Genomic DNA, 20,934 nt, shown 5'->3' with positions numbered 1-20,934 from the left:
AATATGGTCTTTTGTTTTCCATAAAGTACTACCTAAAATTAAGAACATATTTTAGAAGATCAACTATTTTGAAAAATTTTATTGAAAGTAATTTTTCTAATATTTAAGGTGCATTACACATAGACCAAACAGGTGCTTCCAAACCCACTAGTAAGTAATCATGTGGCAAAATGTTCTAAATGAGATTTTAATTCTAAGATGGTTAACAAACAAAAACATAGGCATTTAAAGGTGTAAACTTAGATTTTAATTTAAATGGAGACAAATTAATCATTTGCATGAAATAAAGACAATAGAAATTAAGCCAGTGAAACCCTAAATTGAGTTCCTTACCAGGGAAGAATGACAAAGAAACTCAGACAGTGAGTTTTTGTATATGAACTTCCTAAGCTACAGTTCCCTTACCCAAATGAATTAGAATAATCTTGCCCACTGTGCCAGCTCATGCCACTGAATAAAATGTTCTACTTTGGGTTATCATAAGCTATATCACAGAATATCTGCAGCTCCCATGCTGGTAATAAGCTATTTGACATAAATTAAGGAAATGGCTTCAATTTACATTCAATTTAAAAGATAATTAAAGTACTAATTAGTTTCAAGACATGCTGCTTGAAGAAGTCATACTTCAGAAAATATTTCATTAAAAATAAGGAATTTAAACATTTGAAAAAATTTCAGGTTACATGTATATGGTTGAAACTTAATGCAAAACAGCATTTCAACACTCCAATACAAACAGCATCTATAGAAATTAACCATTCAAATATCACCCAAGTAGAATAATAATGCAAAAGTTTTCTAATTATGTGAGAAACACTTTTATCATTATACCTTAACATAAAATTACATGATCTCAGGTCATACTTTATAAGACATACCTCCTAAGATCAAAACATTATTTAAAATAAATGAATACATAAATTAAATACACACCATAGGGGAGAGAAAACTTTTTCTCAATCCTCTTAAAATCCCTGGCTGGACCCTGAATATTAAACTGACAACAAAGATTAACAGGAGAAAAGCATAAATATTTATTTAATGTAAGTTTAATGTGACAAAGGAGCCTTCACAAGGAAATAAAGACCCAAGAAATGGGTAAGCCTGAGCCTTTTTATACTATGTCTGATGAAAAGTGGAAAGTCCTGGAAAACGTGATAGGACAAAGGATATAGGAGCCAAGAGCAGTAAACTGGGGGAAACATAGCAAGGCCTGTTTCTTTTGAGTTCCTCTAAGGATCCTTATCTCTGTCTTTGGAGATGAGGATGCTCCTTCCCTCTGGGTACACGGAGGGCAACTCTCATGTGAGGGTCATATATGAAGTGCTTCAGGGAGAAGAGGGAGGCTAGAGAGCCTTCCTTGCATTTGTCATTTCTCAAATTTCTTCAACCTAAAACGTTCTATCACCTTGTGTACATGTTCTGAATGCTATCAACACAAAATGAAAAAAATCCTACAAATTACCCTTTCTTCATTATGTATTATCCTATATAACAAAAGTCTAATATGCTAAGTGTCTGGTCAACTGGTCGGCCATTCAACCAATCAAAGTGTAATATGCTAATGATATGCTAAGGCTGCTCAACTGCTCGCTATGACGTGAACTGACCACCAGGGGGCAGATGCTCCAACTGGTAGGTTAGCTTGCTGCTGGGGTCCGGCTAATCGGCACTGAGCGTGATGGGTTGGACACACCCTGGAGCCCTCCTGCAGTCCCTCTCCTGCTGGCCAACCTGTTGCATTACCCCCTGGCCCTGATCATGCACTGGTGGGGTCCCTCAGCCTAGCCTGCACCCTCTCATAATCTGGGACCCCTCAAGGTATATCAGAGAGCCAGTTTCGGCCTGATCCCGCAGGCCAGGCTGAGGGACCCCACTGGTGCACAAATTTGTGCACCAGGCCTCTAGCCTATATAATAAGAGCTTAAGCGACCTTTACAGCAGAATGATTGGAACAACTGGTCTCTATGATGCACACTGACCACCAGGGGGCAGACGCTTAATGCAGGAGCTGCCCCCTGGTGATCAGTGCGCTCCCACAGGGGGAGCGCCACTCAGCCAAAAGCCGGGATCCTCTCCCAACTCCACAGCAGCAGGCACAGTGGACCGGGATGAGCGTGAGTGGTGCTCAGCCCCAATTTGAGCTCCTCCCTGGCCACCTGCCATTTGGCACACTGCTACATCCCCCAAGGGGTCCCGGACTGCGAGAGGGTGCAGGCTAGGCTAAGTGACCCTCCCTCCCAGTGTACGAATTTCGTGCACTGGGCCTCTAGTTTAGTATAATAGAGCACAGTGAAAAAAAGCATACAAGTACTAATCAAAAGAATGTAGTTATATTAATATCAAACAAAATAAAACAAAAAATATTACCAAGACTAAAGAAGTACATTAAAGTGTTTTTTTCTCTAACAAGACATAAACAATGCTAATATATAAGTACTTAACAAGTCTCAAAATCATATGATGAAAAATCATCAGACAAATCCCTAATTATAGTTGGAAACTTCACTATATCTCTCTCTGCAATCAGGAGAATAAGCAACCAGAAAAATCAGCAAAGATATAGAAGACTCAGTATATCAATCAATTTGACCTACATTTATAGAAAACCTAACATGGCAGAATACACAATTTTTTCAAGTGCACATGGCACATTTACTAGAAATGACTCTATTCTGGTCCATAAAACAAACCTCAACATATTTATAAAGACTGAAATTTTACAAATTATGTTCTTTTACTACAACAGAAACAAACTAGAAATTGGTAACAGAAAGGTATCTCGAAAATCCTCAAACACTTCTAAATAACCTAAGGTTCAGCCCTGGCAGGTGTGGCTCTCTTGGTTGGGCGTCATCCTGTGTACCAAACAGTTGCCAGTTGGATTCCTAGACAGGGCACATGCCCAGGTTTCAGGTTCAATCCCCACCATGCAGGAGGCAGCTGATTATTGTCTCACTCTCACATAGATGTTTCTCTTTCTCCCTCTCTCTAAAATAATAATTTTTAAAAATCTTAAAAAAAAAAAAAGGATTATTCTTTAAAGCTTTGAAATAACTGCAACACTCTTCTACCAGATGATAATGCTGGTCAAGAAAGCAGATGCTAGTATATTCATTTAATTATTTTATTTAGGTAGCCTATTTTTGTTTTCTTTCTGGAAACGTTCAGACTTTTTTTCTCCATTCTTGGTGTTGTTTAATTTTACAAAAATGTACAGGTACCTTTCTGTTTTGTTTTATATCGTTTTGTTTTAATACTGAATCAAAAACATAGAATGCTATGCATCTGGTGTTTAATTATGGTTGTTTTGGTTGGGGTTATAGAACTTAGGATAATGTTTTGCTGTCACCTTTTTATTTATTTACTAGAGGCCTGATGCACAAAATTCATGCAAGAGTAGGCCTTCCTTCCCCCAGCTGCTGGCACCGGCTTCCCTCTGGCACCTGGGACCCGGGCTTCCCTCCAGCTCAGGCAGGCACCCGAGACCTGGGCTTCCCTCTAGCCGCAGGCAGGCACGTGGGACCTGGGCTTCCCTAGCAGCCCCGGCTTCATCTGGAAGGACGTCCAGTCTAATTAGCATATTATGCTTTTATTATTATAGATATTGCTTGAAAGAGTTCATAATGAACATATATATATATATATTTTAAATAACTATGCCATCTATATATATAAAGAGCCAGGGTCCATAACATCCAAAATGACCAAAGGGATGACTGAACACCAGGCTGCACATGCAGCAGGCTCGGGTAGGCAGGGACTGGTGAGTGGGCTGAACTGTGACCTCTCGGAGAGAGAGGCAGGGCTGATCAGCAGCTGCCGTGGCTGCTGGAGAGGCCCAGAGAGAGAAGCAGGGTCTGATCTGCAGCCTCCATGGCAACTACTGATCAGCCCTTGCCTCTCTCTCTCTCCAAGAGGTCAGCAGTTCAGCCTGCCTGATCAGCCTCACCTTTCTGATAAGGCCCGGAGGTAGGCCCGGAGACGCTAACTGGCATAGAAACCAACCAAACAGAACCAAATCTGGGTGAACTGAGAGGAGCCAATGGCTACCTAGGAGGTGGGGCTTTTGATGCTGACTGGCATAGAAACCGACTAATCAGAACCAAATCTCGGTGAACTGGGAGGAGCCAATGGCTGCTTAGAAGGAAGAGCTTTTGACGCTGACTGGAATAGAAACTGACCAATCAGAACCTAATCTGGGTGAACTGCGAAGGCAGAACATAAGGTGGGGACTGAGAAGGGGTTTTAAGGGCAAGAGCTGTTTGGTGTAAGGTGTAAGAAAGCGGTTCAATTTTTTTGGGGGGGGTTCAATTTTTTAATGACCAGTTTGGCAGTATAGTGCATATGGCTGGTTATCGGTCCCGATATAGGGATTAGGTATTTTTGTCTGCCAAGAGCATCTCCTCCTGCTGAAAAAAGCTCCCCCCCGCCCCGATTTAAGCAATCCTATCCTATATAATCTATCTATACTAATAAAATGGTAATATGCTAATTAGACCGGGTTGATCGGCCATCTTCCGGACGTCTGACTTCCTTCCAGACAAAGCCATAGTGGTGGGGGCTGAGGCAGAGGCAGTTAGGGACGATCAGACTGGCAGGGGTGGGCAGTTAGGGGCGAGATCAGGCCAGCAGAGGGTTAGGGGCAATCAGGCCAGCAGGGGAGGGCAGTTGGGGGCAACCAGGTCGGCAGGGGAAGCAGTTGGGGGCTAGATCAGGCCGGCAGGGGAGGGAAGTTGGGGCAATCAGGCCGGCAGGCAGGTGAGCAGTTAGGACCCAGTAGTCCCAGATTGCGAGAGGGATGTCCGACTGCCTGTGATATCGGGCCTAAACCGGCAGTGAGACATCCCCCAAGGGCCCCCGATTGGAGAGGGTGCAGGCTGGGCTGAGGGAACACCCCTGCCCATGCACAAATTTTATGCACCGGGCCACTAGTAGAAAATAAAAAGAATGGCCCACAATTTTAACTAAATAAATAAACATACAAACTTTGATTTTATCCTTCTAATTCTAGAAACCTATGTTCTAGCAAAGGGTACAAACATATACATACAAGAATATAAACTGTGGTGCTGTTTATATTAAGAATTATAAATAGCACAAACACCTACCAATTAGGGCCTGGTTAAACACACTATAGTACATAAATACTATAAACTCTATGCATGTGTATATTGACACAGAAACATGTATAAACTATCCTCTATAATAATAAAAGCATAATATGCTAATTAGACCAGACATCCTTCTGGATGACCTTCCAGATGGAACCAGGGCTGCGAGGGAAGCCCGGGTCCTGGGTGCCTGCCAGCAGCCGGTGGGAAGCCCAGGTTCTGGGTGCCAGAGGGAAGCCGGTGCCAGCAGCTGGGGGAAGGAAGGCCTACTCTTGCACAAATTTCATGCATTGGGCCTCTAGTATATAATAAAAGGCTAATATGCAAATTGACCAAATGGCAGAATGACCAGTTGCTATGACGCGCACTGACCACCAGGGAGCAGATGTTCAATGCAGGAGCTGCCCCCTGGTGATCAGTACACTCCCACAGAGGGTGTGCCACTCAGTCAGAAGCCAGGCTCACAGCTGGCAAGCGCAGCGGTGGTGGCGGGAGCCTCTCCTGCCTCCGCAGCAGTGCTAAGGATGTCCAACTGACGGCTCAGGCCCGCTCCCTTAATCCGTCAGTCGGACATCTCCCGAGGGCTCCTGGACTGCGAGAGGGCACAGACTGGGCTGAGGGACCCCCCCGAGTGCATGAATTTTGTGCACCGGGCCTTTAGTGATTAAACAAAAAGGGATAGTTATAAACTAATAAAACATAATCATTATTATATTAAGAAAATAAAAAAGCATACAAAACTATATGTTTAGATACATATACACATGAAAGAAAATGCAAGATCTGTAAAGATACATTCCAGGATGCAAAAGTCTCTACAACAACCACTAAAAGAAAAGTAAATGTATAATTTCCAAAGAAACAGAGGGTAAAAATAGAATAATGCAAAATAGGAATGGATTAAATGATCCAAATATTAAATGTTCCAATTGTAAAACAAAGATGTCCTGCTGATTTTTAAAAATCCAATTCTATGCACACATTAACCAAAAGAAGGCTGACAAAGCTATATCAAAATCAGAAAGAGGTCACAGCTTGGAGAAGACTCAGGAAACATGACAACTAAATACAACATGAAACCTGGACTGGGTCCCAGAACAGAAAAAGAACACTAATGGCAAAACTAGCGATATCTGGATAAAGCATATAATTTAGTGAATAGTATTATAACAATATTAACTTCTTGGTTTTGATCATTGTACTATGATTATGCATTAACATCAGAACTAGGGTGAAGGGTTTACAGGAACTTTCTGTACTATTTTTGCAACATTTTGGTATGTCTAAAATTACTTTGAAATGAAAGTTTATTTAAAAAATCAGACTGAACTTTAAAACAAAAAGCATTACTAGAGATTAAAAAAAGGTACTTATTAATTGGGGAAAATGGTTCAATTCATTGGAAGACAGACCAATTACAAAGCTATATGCTTCTAATATATAGACACACTTCCCCCACCCCCATGCACGAATTTCATGCACTGGGCCTCTAGTTTTAGTAATAACATTATTATATTTATTATAATAAATAAATAAATAATTTAACAGAACTACAAGAGGGTACAGAATTCACAATTATACAGGGAAATTTAACACACAGTAAATTGTCAATAATTGTCAATCAATTACCCACACATAAATCTGTAAGGGAAGAGATTTTCACAAAGGGCCAACCCTCCTCAAGTCTTTGACAGGGGGGTCTCTAACCAGGTAAACTCATAACAGGATAGCTGGCTTCATCGAAGTGAGCAAGCAAGAGTGCCAGCGAAAAAGAAGTTGCAGTCTTTTATAATCTAATCTCTTAAGTGACACTGACGATTTTTGCCATATTCTTTTAGAAGTGAGCCTCTAGATCCAGTCTACCTTCAGGGGAAAGGATTACATAAGAATGTGAATACCAGGATTATCTTCGAAGGCTGCCTATCACAAGTAGTATAATGGAAAAAGCAACTGGGATACAAGTTAGGAGAACCGGATTTTAGGGAAGCTGTGACTAAATACAACATCTCAAGGCATCAGTGTTTTTACTGAAAAAAATAAAAAAAACTGAGGGTAGCCAGAATGACCTCCAAGGTCATTTAAATTCTAAGTTCTAAATTTTGTGCTTCCCTATTGTGTCTTTAGGAAAGGATTATTATTAGAGACAGTTGGCCAAAATGCCTCATTTTACAAAAGAAAGGCAGGTCCAAGAAAGGTTAACACAAAGAGATAGTAAGCCATACTTATTCTGCCCTTATGCCTAGTGCCCATTCACTATAATCCACTGCTTTTGCAATGAATGCCCTAAAACAACACTATCCTCTCAAGTCTTAAAAATCCATTAAATTAAAAAGGAAGAGAGGATAATACAGTACTAACAAGCAATAAGAATTGATTGATGTTGTTCGTTATCTCTTTTTCTCTCATCAACCCTAAAGCTATCTCTGTAGGTGGCATGTGAGAAGAAAATGAGCTATCCTCTGCCCATCCCAGTCACAGGGATCTGGACATCTATACTAATAAGAGGGTAATATGCTAATTAGACTGGGAGACCTTCTGGACGTTCTTCTGGACAAAGCCATGGTGGCGGGGCCGAGGCAGAGGTGGTTAGAGGCCAAGAGGGGAGGGCAGTTGTGGGTGGTCAGGCTGGTGGGGGGTGGGGCCATTGGGGATAAGCAGACCAGCAGGGGGGCCAGTTGGGGGCAAGCAGGACGTCAGTGGGGGTCAATTGGAGGTGATCAGGACAGTGAGGGGGGGCAGTTTGGAGTGAGCAGGCCAGCAGGGGGGCAGTTGGGGGCGAGCAGGCCAGTGGGGAGGGAAGGAGGAGGCGAGCAGGCCAGCAGAGGGGGCAGCTGGGGGTGAGCACACTGGCACGGGGGGCAGTTGGGGGTGATCAGGCTGGCGGGGGGGGGGCATTTGGGGGCGAGCAGGCCAGCGGCGGGGGACAGTTAGGGGCAAGCAGGCCGGCAGGCAGAGTGGTTAGGGGCAATCAAGCAGGCAGGTGAGCGGTTAGGAGCCAGCAGTCCCAGATTGCGAGAGGGATGTCCAACTGCCAGTTTAGGCCCGATCCCTGTAAACCGGCAGTAGGACATCCTTCGAGGGATCCCAGATTGGAGAAGGTGCAGGCCGGGCTGAGGGACACACACACCCCCACCCCCGTGCACGAATTTCATGCACTGGGCCTCTAGTTTTAGTAATAACATTATTTGCTGGAAGTAAAGCATAAAAGCAACAAATAATAGATAATAGTAGAGAAAGACTTTAAACAAAGTAAACCTATATGAAGTATCTAAAAATAGAAACTGCAATCAGGAAAGGCAAATTTTGTTCCCCATTGTGATGCAGGCAATGTTTAGGGAGTAGGTACTCTAGGAAGCTAATGACAGTGACTGGACGGCCAGATATATCCTTATTCATACAGACGCATCAATCAGGGTCTAGTACCACTCAACTTTTATACTACATAAATACCCTCTTTGTTCCTATATGCAGCCAGAAGCCAAGAGGGCAGGGGAAATTCACTTGTTAGAAAATCCCCTCTTCAGCACATACCCTTTAACCAGCGATAGTAATTCGTTGTTGTTTTTTGTTTTTGGGTGTGTGTTCTTTTTTAATATATTTCTTTATTGATTTCAGAGAGGAAGGAAGAGGGAGAGAGAGATAGAAACATAAATGATGAGAGAGAATCATTGATCGGCTGCCTCCTGGGGATCGAGCCCGCAACCCAGACATGTGCCCTTGGCCAGAATCGAACCTGGGACCCTTCAGTCCGCAGGCCGACATTCTATCCAAACTGGCTAGGGCCATAATAATTTGTAATAACTCCAACTCTGGCTCAAGAAGTGCAGTAAAAACATTGCATATAAGTACAATTGTTTTGTGTGGCAATTATAAAGCAGAGGTATTTACCAAATATACTAGTCAAATTATGTGTGTATGCATATATGTATATGAATATATAAATGCACAATTGTGTCCAGAATTTCTGTTTAAGAAAGGCTTAAGGATAGCAGTGGGTTGTTGATGGTAGAAGCCAATGTCTAGTGGTTTATCTTAAATCTGTGTTTGTATAACAATCAAGTCAAAGTGAAAAAATTCAATTATCCATATAAAAGAAAAATTACATTGATGGAGATTACCTGCAAGCTTCTCATTAGTTTTAGTATATATCTAAATACACACCTAAATTCATTTCTATAAACCACCTAAAAAAAAAAGAAAGTGTTAGCTTAAAATGTTAATATAGGCTGAGATAGTATTCAAAGAAAGTGATACTTTTGAAAGTTTGTTGATACTTTTGGTACAGAGTGAAAGGCAGGGAGCCCAGAGTAAGAGAAGATGACCTGGACGGCCCAATGGGGCACTTCAGGACGAGAGACCTTCATCCTGGGCAGGGCTGCCACGGCTGAGTTTCATGGCCCAATCCACTGGCTATTATTTCCCATATTACAAATATACATACTCAATCGGTAGATATACTTTTCAATCAAGCCATCCCAAGATGGAACAGCTCAAAAGACAATATCCATCTCAAAGTATTTTAATAGTACTTTATGCTTTTTAAAACTTTTTATCCAGAATTGTCTGGATAGTTACCCTTTCCCTAGCCTTTTATGCAATATCAAAAAAGGCTATGTCTCCTTTCTTTTCTCACTTCTTACCTGTCTTTTGTTCCTCGCCAGTTTTCAAGGGATGGGAGAAATGAAAGGAGCAATAAGAACAATTTAAAGAAGTCTCAAATCGGTCTCTAATTAGTCTTGAGGTAAAACTGGTAAAAAGCAAAGAAAGGATGTTCAGGGATTTAAATTTTAGCCCTAAAATACTACAGCACACATTACTTAATACTATTTATGTATTTATACTTTTCCAATACAATCTATCTCAGCTAATGATTTCACCACCATCGATGAAAAGATTAAAGAATCGTTTCTGAACATTTTTCCACATAGCAAGGGTTAGAAAACTATGAAACAAGAAAGGAGGGAGGGAAACAGGCAGGCTTTAACTGAAACTCTTCAAAACAAAGACTGCCTATATTTACTCTCTGGCTCTTTACATAAAATGTGATGACCTCTTCAATAAAGGATATCCAAATGGCCAATAAACATATGAAGAGGTGTTAAATATTATTAGTCATTAGGGAAGTCAGGGGAAAACCCCAAAGTGATATCACTATACCTACCAAAATGGCTAAAATAAATAAGATAATACTAAGGATTGTAAGCTTTTGGAGAAGCCAGAATTCTCAAACATTGCTAAAAAGTAGTGTTCCTTAACACAATTAATTTGAAAAATACATACCTGCATATCCTATAATACAGCCATTTAGCCAGTGTGTTAATCTCCAAAATTCATTACATGTTAATGTCTACTTACGTTCACCAAAATACTTATAAAAATGCCCATAGCAACTGGGTAGAATACCATACAGCCTAAGAAAAACAAACTACCGCTATATAACTGTATAAATCTCACAAATAAATATGGGCAAAGTGAGACACAAAGGACTATATACTGTATGATTCCATTTACATAAAGTAAATAATAAATTCATAGATGGTGTTAAAAATTCAAGGTAATGGTTATCTTTGGAAAGGGGCACAAAGTGGGCCTTCCAGGAGGCAAGTAATGCTTTTTCTTGATCCAGGTACTGGATATACTTTGTGAAAATTCAGCGAGCTGTACACTTACGATTCATGCACTTTTCTGGAGGTCTATTGCTTTAAAAATTTACACACAAAAAAAAATTGTATAAACTCTGTATTTGAAGGACACTTGTGTACATCTCCCATTCACTTTTCTGACTTGCCATCATCTCTCACCAATGTGATATCTTTAATTCCTGTTACCTAATGCAGAAGTCAGCTTTGTTTTCATTAATATTCTTGGTATACTGTTGCATAAAATTCCCAAATGAAAATGTACCTTAGTTTCACACTAGATCCCAAGGAGAAACTTTGACAAGCCAACACCTTGTGATGGTATATTAAAATTATCTGGGGAAGAAAGGGAAGCCTCCTTGAAATGTAATTTTGTTTGGCCCTTGGTTTTGGTTTACCTTTGCCTACAAATTACGATGATTTAATTTCCACAAAATGTTCAAACGAGCTTTTCAAAAAGTCGGTTCTTGTGGCAAGTTTTCCTTTCTGCTTTCCTGTCTACTCGTGCTGTTGTCCTGTGTTTATCCGGTTCCTTCCATCCATGGAGCTTAAAGTCCTTCACAACTTCTGTTGGGTGATGTCATCGTCCAGTTAAGAGAAATTTGGGCCAAGAAACATTGTGATTCAAAAAACATGCACACAGTACTTTTCCAAAGCACAGCTCGGTGTACCTCAAGAAGCACCGCATTCTTTGCCGAAAGTTACCGGTGTCAGAAATGAAACACAAAACGATGAAGTGACTCTCAAGGGCACAGGGTCTACCAGGACTCCACCCTCCAACTCGCTGCCACTTAAGGGAAATAACGAGAACCTGCACCCTTGGACAACATGCTACCTCTTCTGACGGGGAATGAGTGCAGATGCCGAGATCATACCCAGAAAGACGACCTGCGGACCCCCACGAGGCTGACCTTCCAGGGGGCCCCTTCACTCCGGCCGCCGCCCGGGGCCGACATTCCCGGGGTGCAGATCCGCGGCGGGGTCTGCAGGGCGGTTCTAAGCCCACCCTTCCGCCCCGAGCGCCCCGCCCTCCCCGCAAACCCGTTTACCTGAGAGGAGACCGTACCCGCCCCGAGCAGACTCGGGGCGCTCGCCCAGAGTTTCTGGGGCCTCACACACCGCCGCCCGCCAGCCAATCGCGGCTCACCGGCCGGGCTCTCCCGCGCGAGGAGGTGCGCGCACCCGCAAACCGCGGGGCGGGGCGCGGCGGGGCGCGGCGGAGGGAGGTAGCGCACAGCGCGCGGGGGCCCCTCGGGGAACCGAGCCGAAGGCGCTCCCAGTGGGGCAGGCGGTGCGCACCGGGCATGCGCGTGCCGCGCGCCGGTGCCGCGGGGCGGGGTCTCCCGGGAGAAGAGGGAGCGGGCAGGGCCAGTCCTCCCAGGAGTTTGGAGACCGAAGGAGGCGGTCCTAGTGTCTTCCAGGGCCGCTCCCCCCGGGGCTGCGATGGTCCGGGCCCAGGCCACCGGCGCGATCTGCGAAAGCAAAATGTTGGACGTACTGTCTGCACTAAACCCCATCGGTTAGAGGAGGACAACCGCGAGGCTAAAAACGCGTCCTGTGGCCTCCGGGAGCGTCGCCTGGTCTCCACGGGAGCCGGTGCGATGGGGTTTCCTGTGGTTGTCTGTGGGTGGAGGTGAGGGGAGAGGGCCATTGCGACGCCGGGACGAGAGAGGGGCGTGTGGCGAGTTGAAAGTTGGAAGAAAAGGGCCAAAGTGGGCTCCAGTTGGGTGAGCGGAAGCGGTCCAAGAGTTTCGACCAAAAGTTGGTGTAACCTTTTTGACTCACGTACTAGAAAGAGCTCTGGATGCTGACGTTCATTATGTGGATTCCTTAAGACAAAATGTTGAACCTTCCAGAATTAAACAAATTAAAAAAAAGACTTCAATTCGTGTACCTCCGTGTTGAAACCAGGAATGCTTGGCATCATTAATTAGCTGTTAGTAATTCAAATATGGTTCTCTTGTTCTCCAGATTAGCATTGTGTTTGTAAATGTCATGTTAACTCCTTCAGACGCCAAATATTTTATTTTATTCATTCAGACATCAAGTATTTATTGAGCACATACAAAGTGCCAGGTTCTGGGTGTAGGAATCCCTTTCCACGTCCCGCGTGGTCCAGGGTTCCGGTTCAGGGTTCGAGTTCTGGAGAAGGGCCGCACACAAATGAAAGGAGACTTGAAGAAATTCAATTTGGCGAATTGGGGGGCCAGGCGGTAGTCCAACTCTAGTGGGAGAACTACTCCCTGCTCTGGCCCTGCCATCCCTTTTATTGAGGCTTTGGGGAAAAACATCTTAGGCAAGATAAACAGAAATATACACAAGATAAACAGAGGTGGAGGCTGCTTCAACTAACAATGCCTCAACTATAGGGTGAGTGGTTAGAGCAATTAATGTTGTTGACCAGCCTTCCTGGCTTCCTGTCAACATCTCTTTTAGTGAAACTGATTTGTTTCCGGCATCTGGGTGTTGGATAATAAGCAATAATAATTTCTACAGATAATGCGCATAATGTGAAGTGTAGGCAGTTTCCCAAATTAGTGGTTAAAGTTAATGAAAGAAACTTAAACTTTAGAATGTGTAAAAATGGGAGTGAATAAATAAAACATGAAAAAATGTATGTAAATTAGTTGGAACATAATAGGTTATAAAATTCACAAACTGTTATATTGTAACGAATGGATATTGTTCTGAAGAGGTTTGATACAGAATAAACTTTGAAATGCATTTTTTCTTTAATTTAGTCAAGGTTTGAATTAGGTATTTATGGACACCAAGTACTATCCTATCTAATAAGGAGGGAATATGCTAATTAACCATCATGCCCTCACAAAGATGGTGGCGCCCAGAGCCAATAAGGAGGGAATATGCTAACTGACTGCCTCACCCTCAAAGATGGCAGCGCCCACAGCCACAAGATGGCGGCACCCAGTACCCTCAGCCCTGCCTGCCTCCGGAGTCCCCCAGTCCCTTCAGCCCCCCAGCTGCCCAGGGCCAGCCCGAGGTGCAGGCAAGCCTCTGATGGCAGCTGCCCAGCCGCCCAGGGCTGCCAGGGGCTCAGGTAACCAGGGCCAGCCGAGGCTTGCACTGCTAGCAGTGGCAGCAGCAGAGGTGTGATGGGGGTGTCTCCTTCCCCTGATCGCCGGATCGCCTCCCGCCCCTGAGGGCTCCTGGACTGTGAGAGGGGGCAGGCCGGGCTGAGGGACCCCCCCACTTCAGTGCATGAATTTTTATGCACTGGGCCTCTAGTAATAATATATAAAACCAAAAGAGGACTGGGATAATTTGTCAGAGTACATGGGAAAGGCACTCCAATCTGGAACAATGACTTATAAAAAGGTTTAGGACCAACTCAAATTATGTGTTAAAAAAGGAAAAAAAAAAAAAAAAAGGAGGGAAAGTTGCTTTTCCTAGCTAAGGAATAACAAGAAATAAGTGGGAATAGTGACCACAACATTAAGAAAATTCAAATGAATGTATAGGTTAAATTTAGAGAAACTGATTATACTATTTTTCTTTGGGTAAAGGTGCATTATTAATCCTAGTATTTTAAAGCTTATTATCTGGGTAGAGAGAAAACCCATGTTTTTCTTTCCTTTTAGTGGCCTGTTTTTTCCTTCTGCCTTTTTTATTCAATGAGTTCAAACATTAGGCCTTTTCTCCCTAGTCCTTCCTCCAACTACCTGAGGTAACTCTTTATTGCTCTTTTTCTGAACTTTTCACAAAAAAAGCTCATTTTTTCCCAACCCTCTTCCACCACCACCTTCACTCACAATATGCATTTCGTATTCTCCATCCTGCTAACAGTTGCTAGTCTACAAGAAATGAAAGAGCCCAATTAGAACTTTCTGCTTCTCAAACTAATTATCAAAGATGTCTATGCCTTCAATCCTCCTACAAGTAGGGCTTTTGCAGAAATATGGATAAAGATGAGGGGGAAAAGAAAATTAACCCCTCTTTCATTACAGGGAACAAATGAAGATCAGATGGTAAATACTCTAAAGTCCATAAATATCACCAGCCTCTGAAAATGTGCCAAGCACTTCAATCCGTTCGGAATATGAAAAAATTTGGATAAAAATGCCTATAAGTAGCTAATAACCCCTTGTATATTAATCAGGGTTGTCTACAGAAACAGAAACAACAACACATGTACACACACATACATAAATACACAGAGATTTTTATTGTAAAGAGTATAATTTTAATTTGCAATTCCCTGATGACTTGTTGTTGAGCATTTTTTCATGTTTATTTGCCATCTGTATATCTTCATTACTGAGGTGTATGTTCAGATATTTTGCCTATTTTTTATTGTTTGTCCCATAATTGTGTTGTGTTCTTATTACTGAGTTTTAAGATTTCTTTGCATATTTTGGATACATATTCTTTGTCTTGTATGTGTGTTGCAAATAGTCTCCCAGGCTGTAGCTACTCTCATTTTCTTAATAGTATATTTAACAGAGCAGAATATTTTAATTTTAATGAAGTCCAACTTCCTAATTTTTCATTTTATGGGTTGTACTTTTGATGCATTTAAAAAGTGATCACTGCCCTGGCTGGTGTGGCTCACTCAGTTGTGCATCCATATGGCTCGGTTGGTTGGACATTGTCCGGTGCACTGAAAGGTTGCCTGTTTGATTCCCAATCAGGGCGCTTGCCCAGGTTGCAGGCTCCATCCCTGGTAAGGGGCCAATCTATGTTTTGCTCTCACATCTCTCTCTCTCTCTCTCTCTCTCTCTCTCTCTCTCTATCTCTCCTTTCCCCTCTCTCTCTAACAATAAATAAAAGTATTTTTTGAAAAATAATAAAGTAGGGGGGTTGTCCTGGGGGGTGGGAGTGGCCGGGGGGGGGGGGTGTCAATCGGGGAAAAAGGAGACATATGTAATACTTTAATCAATAAAATAATAATAATAATAATAATAAAGTAAAAAGTGATCACCAAACCCAAGGTCACCTAGACTTCCATCTGGTTATATTCTAGAAGATTAATAACTTTGGATTGTACATTTAGATCTATGATCCATTTTTTAAATAATATATTTTATTGATTTTTTACACAGAGGAAGAGAGAGGGATAGAGAGTTAGAAACATCGATGATAGAGAAACATCGATCAGCTGCCTCTTGCACAACCCCTACTGGGGATGTGCCCGCAACCAAGGTACATGCCCTTGACCGGAATCGAACCTGGGACCTTTCAGTCCGCAGGCTGACGCTCTATCCACTGAGCCAAACCGGTTTCGGCTATGATCCATTTTGGGTTAATTTTTATGAAAGGTATACATTCTGTACCTAGATTTATTTTTTGTATGTGGATGTCCAGTTGTTACACCACCCTCCGTTGAAAAGACTATCCTTTCTCCATTGAATTACTTTTATTTTTTTGTCAAAAATCACTTGTCTCTATTTTTTTTTTTTTTTGTCTATTTCTGGGCTTTCTGTTCGGTTCAGTCGACCTATTTATCTTTTTTATCACGAATAGCACACTGTCTTGATTATTATAGTTGTATAGTAGTCTTAAAGGTGGATAGTATTAATCTTCTTTGTTTTTCTCCTCCAATATTGTATTGGATATTCTGGGTATTTTGCCTCTCCATAAAAACTTTAGGAACATTTTATCAGTAGCCACAAAAAAACTTCCTTGATTGGAAGTTTTGATGGGAATTGCATTGAATGTACAGATAAAGTTAATCAGTAGACAGATAATAAAGGTATATAAGATTTGAACAACACTATCAACCTATTTATCCAGTTTATATTTATGGAACACCATCTTTTAACAGCATAATACACATTTAGGTCTGCATGAAATATTTACCAAGACAGACCATAGTCTAGACCAGTGGTCGGCAAACTCATTAGTCAACAGAGCCAAATATCAACAGTACAACGATTGAAATTTCTTTTGAGAGCCAAATTTTTTCAACTTAAACTTCTTCTTACGCCAGTTCTTCAAAATAGACTCGCCTAGGCCATGGTATTTTGTGGAAGAGCCACACTCAAGGGGCCAAAGAGCCGTATGTGGCTCGCAAGCCACAGTTTGCCAACCACGGGTCCAGACCATAAAACAAACTCACTTAAAAGGATTCAAATCAGGAGTGACATCAGCATGATGGTAGAATAGTCAGCTCCAGACCCTCCTCCTATGAAGACACAAATTTAACAATAAATGGACCATTTATGTTTGTGAGAAACCTAGTAGATCCCAGTCAAATGGTTCCTGCACCCAAAACAAGTGTGAAATCAACTGTATCAAAACCCAATAGGAAAATTCATAGCACTCACTCGTAAGTGTCTTACTGCCCAGCCTGATGTGATTTGGAAAGAAACCATCAACTCCCAATTTCTCCCTCAGGAGAGAAAGGAGTGAAATGTGTGTCCAGTGTTCTGATTTCTCTGGGAGTTGGCTGAGGAATTGGTTTCTATCTTACCTGAATTTAAGCACTGCCAGGAATGAGTGGCCAGTTTGGGAGCTGTTGAGAAGAAAGGTAATCAATATGCACCAGAGTCCACAGTATCATAGACAGGAGCTCGGTGTAGGTCCAGTACCACAGTTTACTACACAATCACCGAGGCCTCAGTATTGAGACAGATGCCATGGGAGATCCTGACTAGAAACTGGAAAACCCCTTGAGTTATTAGATTACATACACAAGCCCAAAGAGGTCATATTCCCTGAATAAGGCTTAAGAGGTTTCCAGACTCTCTAGAAAGAATGATTAGAGAAAGTCCTCCCTATAAAACCAGACCAGAAAACCTGGGAGAGGCGGCTGATTTTTCAAATCCTGACACAAGGTAAGACATGCAAAGAAACAAGGAAACATGGCCCATTGAAAAGAACAAATTAATCTTTTGATACCAAGTTAAAGAAACAGATATATGGATTAACAAAGAATTCAAAATAACCATCATATGGATCCTTAATGAATTAAAAGAGAGCACAGATAGACAACTAACAAAAACAAATGAGAACATTAGCAAAGAGAGAGACACTATAGAAAATGCCCAAACAGGAATTCTGAAACTAAAGAACACAATAATGGAATTAACAAAATTCACTAGACAAATTCAACATCAGACTTGAACAGACAGAACAAAGAATTATCAAACTCGAAGATAGGACTTTCAAAATTACCAAGGCAGAGAAGCAAAAAGAAAAAAAGAAGAAAAATTAAGAGAGGTTAAAAGACTTATGGGACAACACCATGTTGAACAATGTATGCATTATGGGAATCCTAGAAGAGGAAGATAAAGAGAGGCAAAGAGCCTACTTGAAGAATTAATGACCTACCTCAAACTCACCAAATTTCAGGAGAGAAATGGACAAATGCCAGAGACTCAGACACTCTTCCTAGAATAAATGTAGAGACAGACCTATAATGAGACACGTAAATAACCAAACCATCAAAAGTCACAGACAAGAGAATCTTGAAAGCAGCAGGAGAAAGTCATGTACAAAGGAGCTTCTATGAGATAATCAGCAGATTTCTCAGCTGAAACCTTGCAGGCTACAAGGGACTGGAATGATATATTAAAAATGCTGAAATTAAATAAAAACCCTGTTAATAAAAAATATTATATTCTGCAAAACTGTCCTTCAGTCATGAAGAAGAAATTAAGATTTTCCCAGAGAACTAAAAACTGAAGTAGTTTATCACTACTAGACCTACACTATAAGAAATGCTGACGAGAACCTTTCAAGTTGAAACAATAGGATGATAAGCAGCACCTCAAAACCATCTATCTAATAATAGAGGAATATGCAAATTGTCCAGGACACCATCACAGTAACAGTAACAACCAGCAGGCTGCGTGGGGCGATCAGGCTGGCAGGGGGTGGGGGGGCTTAGTGAGGGACGACCAAATGACTGAACAGCAGACTGTGTGGGGTGACTACGCCAGGGGGGCGGGGAGCAGTTGGGGGCGACCAAGCCAGTGGGCAGTGGGAGGACGCAGTTGGGGACATTCAGGTTGGCAGGGGGGAGGGGAGGGGCGGCAGTTAGGGGCAATCAGGCAGGCAGGCAGGTGAGCAGTTAGGAGTCAGTAGTCCTTGGGATTGGGCCTAAACCGGCAGTCGGACATCCCCTGAGGGGTCCCAGATTGGAGAGGGTGCAGGCTGGGCCAAGGGGACCCTCCCCTGCCCCCTGTGCACGAATTTCGTGCACTGGGCCTCTAGTGTGAAAATATAAACCTCCCTGGTAAAGGTAAGTATAAAGACAAATATAGAATGCTTAGTATTGTAATGTAGGAGCATAAATGACTTTTAAACAAAACATAAAAGTAATGTATATGCAACATGAAAAAGAAGCAATTTCTGTCATCAATAACATAAAGGGTAGATCAGAGATGTAAAGAAGTAGAGTTTTTATATGTAATTGAATTTTAAGTTATCAGGTTAAAATATGATGTTAAAATTCTAAGATATTTTATGTCGTTGTAATGATAACCACAAGGAAAAAATATATAGAATATGTACAATGGGAAATGAGAAAGGAATCAAAACCTGTCACTATAAAAAAAAATCAATAAAACACAAAAAATGATGGCAACAAAGGAAAGAATGGGGGAAAAAGCTACATGAGAAACAAAGACATTAACAAAATGGCAATAGTAATTCCTTCCTATCAGTAATTACTTTAAATGTAAATGTATTAAATGCCTCATTTAAAATACATCAATTGGCTGAGTGGATGAGAAAACAAGATCTAACTACAAGAGACTCACTTTAGATCTAAGGAAACATAGGCTAAAAGTGAAAGATGGAAAAAGATATTTCATGCAAACAAGAACCTAAAGAGAGCAGGAGTGGCCATGTCTGTGTCAGAAACTGTCACAAAGGATAAAGAATAGCATTATCTCTATATATGAAGAGCCAGGGTCATAACATCCACAATGACCGGAGGCTCGACCTAACACCAGGCTGCGAGTGGGCTGAACTGCTGACCTCTTGGAGAGAGAGAGGTGGGGCTGATCAGCAACTGCAGTGGCTGCTGGCGAGGCCTGGAGAGAGAAGCAGGGTGATCCCACCCTGCTTTTCTCTCCGGGCCTTGCCAGCAGCCAAGCCTCTCTCTCTCTCTTTCTGAGAGGTCAGCAGTTCAGCCCACTTGCCAGCAGCCTGGACCAAATGCCAGGCTGCGCATGCAGCAGGCGAGTGGGATGAACTGCTGACCTCTTGGAGAGAGTCGGGGCTGATCAGCAGTGGCAGTGACTGCCGGTGAGGCCAGGAAGAGAAGCAGGGTGGTCAAACCCTGCTTCTCTCTCCTGGCCTTGCTAGCAGCCAAACCTCTCTCTCTCTCCCAGAGGTAAGCAGTTCAGCCCACTCGCCAGCAGCCTGGGGCGGCTGCTGATCAGCCCCGCCTCTATGATCAGGCCTGGAGATAGACCCGGAGACACTGACTGGCATAGAAACCAACCAATCAGAACCAAATCTGGGTGAACTGCGAGGAGCCAATGGCTGCCTAGGAGGTGGAGCTTATTATGCTGACTGGCATGGATACTGACCAATCAGAACCTACTCTGGGTGAACTGCGAAGGCAGAACCTAAGGTAGGGGCTGAGGAGGGTTTTTAAGGGCAACAGCTGTTTGGGGTAAGGTGTAATAAAGCAGTTCAATTTTTTAATGACCAGTTTGGCAGTATAGTGCATATGGCTGGCTATCAGTCCCGATATAGGGATTATGTATTTTTGTCTGCCAAGAGCATCTCCTCCTGATGAAAAAGGCTTTTCCCCCCATTTAAGCAATCCTATCCTAGATAATCTATCTATACTACTAAAAGGGTAATATGCTAATTAGACCGGGTCGACCGACCATCTTCTGGACGTCTGACTTCCTTCTGGACAAAGCCATGGTGGTGGGGGCCGAGGCAGAGGCAGTTAGGGGCAATCAGGCCAGCAGAGGTGGGCAGCTTGGTGTGAGATCAGGCCAGTAGGGGAGGGCAGTTGGGGGCGATCAGGCCAGCAGGGGAGCAGTTAGGTATCAATCATGCTGGCAGGGGAGTGGTTAGGCATCAATCATGCCAGCAGGGGAGTGGTTAGGGGTCAATCAGGCTGGCAGGCAGGAGTGGTTAGGGGCAATCAGGCAGGCAGGCAGGTGAGTGATTAGGAGCCAGTAGTCCTGGATTGTGAGAGGTATGTCGGACATCCCCCGAGGGGTCCCAGATTGGAGAGGGTGCAGGCTGGG

The 20,934-nt window shown here is 42.7% G+C and overlaps 1 protein-coding gene across 1 annotated transcript in view; it reads right to left on the bottom strand.

Annotated features, from left to right (window-relative positions):
* Positions 1-11,870, bottom strand: part of MIPOL1 (mirror-image polydactyly 1) — a 344,977-nt gene extending 333,107 nt beyond the window's left edge. The window contains exon 1 of the mRNA XM_054716560.1: positions 11,806-11,870. The gene's annotated coding sequence lies outside the window, so the exon portion shown is untranslated. The remainder of the gene's footprint in view (positions 1-11,805) is intronic.
* Positions 11,871-20,934: the final 9,064 nt, after the last annotated feature.

The sequence above is a fragment of the Eptesicus fuscus genome, chromosome 5 (genome assembly GCF_027574615.1).
Source record: "Eptesicus fuscus isolate TK198812 chromosome 5, DD_ASM_mEF_20220401, whole genome shotgun sequence".
Taxonomy (NCBI): Eukaryota; Metazoa; Chordata; class Mammalia; order Chiroptera; family Vespertilionidae; genus Eptesicus; species Eptesicus fuscus.
The sequence above is the reverse complement of the archived record's forward strand: the minus strand, read 5'-3'. Positions and strand labels throughout refer to the sequence as shown.